Source organism: Cicer arietinum, chromosome 3 (assembly GCF_000331145.2).
Source record: "Cicer arietinum cultivar CDC Frontier isolate Library 1 chromosome 3, Cicar.CDCFrontier_v2.0, whole genome shotgun sequence".
Classification (NCBI taxonomy): Eukaryota; Viridiplantae; Streptophyta; class Magnoliopsida; order Fabales; family Fabaceae; genus Cicer; species Cicer arietinum.
The window spans coordinates 50,607,869-50,609,785 of NC_021162.2; positions in this window are offsets into that span (position 1 = coordinate 50,607,869).

Consider the following 1,917-nt stretch of genomic DNA (forward strand, 5'->3'; position numbering starts at 1 on the left):
AAATTTAATTAAAATAATATATATATATATATATATATAACATTAAAATTATTATAATTCATAAAAATACATAAATAGAAAATTTAAATTACGATAAAACTTTAAATTACATAATTTATTCATAAAAAACATCACAAATTTTACAAAAATTACGATAATTAATGTTGAAGGTGGCCTCCAGTACCACATTGTCGAGGTTTTCTCACACGTTCGGGATTTTGACGACGCCTTGGTACATCACGAGTTTCTTGTTCTTGTTCTTCTTCTTCTTGATCTTCGTCTTCTTACTGTGGAGGATGTCTAGGTGGAAGTGTTGCAGAAGAACTACTTCCACCTTGAGTCCAGTTAGATATTTGATTCAACGGAGTATATGCATTCCCAAAGCTTGGAATTTGAAAATTTTGTTGACACATATTATTCAGTAACTGGGTAGCGGACTCAGGTGTATTATGACGACTGTTGAACGTGTTATACAACAATTCCTCTTCGCTTGATGCAAATGATAGTCGACGGTTGTCTTCTTAATGTGGTTGTTGACTGTCAAAATTAAATTGTTCCCCAGACGTGAACCCGTAAGATTGATGTGGTGTGTGGATAAAAGTATGAGGATGTGGTGTGTGTGTAAAAGTATGAGGAGACGGTTGAGTGTCAGAAGGTGTTGGTATATAATATTGATTTTGTTGTGTTGTTTTGGGCATTGATTCTTGGAAAAAATGTTGGCTAGATTGCGGTGGAGGTTAGGGGTGAACAAAAAATTGACTAGATTGCGGTGGAGGTTGAGGGTGAAAATTGTGGTGGAGGTTGAGGTGGATTGGCACGAGGATCAACCAATTGGTTTTCTACAGAAATAAATCATTTAGAATTTTTGCAAAACCAAACCATGTATTCATAACTTGGTTTGAATTCAACATTTAGAGGTTGACTATGAAGAATATGATTCTCTCGTTCATTCCACTCTTTGTTCTCATTTTCGTAGAATAATGCCCAACTATAGTCAACTTGTTTATCCAACATATAAAAAAAATATTTTAGAAGATATTATACTAAAACTATATTTTAGAATAAAACTTAGTATAAAACATATAACATAAAGTATTGTATTACTTACAAAATTTTGAATGTAGTGTAGCTCCGATCTGTGATTATCATCATTCCATAACAATGCCATTTAAAGAAAAATAAGGACCAAGGAAGAAATATTAATAGTGGAAAAATGAAAATATAAAGAAGATTTAAGTTGTGAAGAGTGGAAGACAATACTTTGAATGACTTTAAATCATAGAATTGGCCTATTTATAAACAAGACAATACTTTGAATGACCAATAAAATATTATGCATGGCTTCACACAAGAAGAACTTTGAAAATACAAACTTCTGGCAAAGATTAGATTGGACGGAGAAGGCTAGAAAGCTGATGACATTTTTGCAAGTTCCCAACGTGAGAATATGAATATATTCTGATTCTCCTCTAAATCGCCTTTTGGAAAGGCGATTTCTCAAAGCTTTTCCAAGGCCGCCTTTGTGAATGGCGACTTGCTTCAGCATGTGTCACGAGATCGCCATTTGGGATGGCGACTTATCAAAGGCATGTTAATGAAGTCGCCTTTGGGAAAGGAGATTTGTAGGTAGTGCATGCATGCACGTCTGAGCTATCACAATGGCAATGCAGAAGCTTTGAATTATCACAATGGGATTGAATGGGATTGGACAAGTGTTGGAAGTATTTTACAGCATTGCATGTATCATAATTGGTTGTTATAAGTATGATATATTATTTTCATTGCATTTCATCTCAATCTCAATATCTCATTTTCATATCAATGGCACCAAAAAATATAGTTTTTCTAAGTTATTACAATGGTGAAATATGTGAAAGACAAGATATTGGTAAATATTTCAAAAGTGACGAAAAAAAA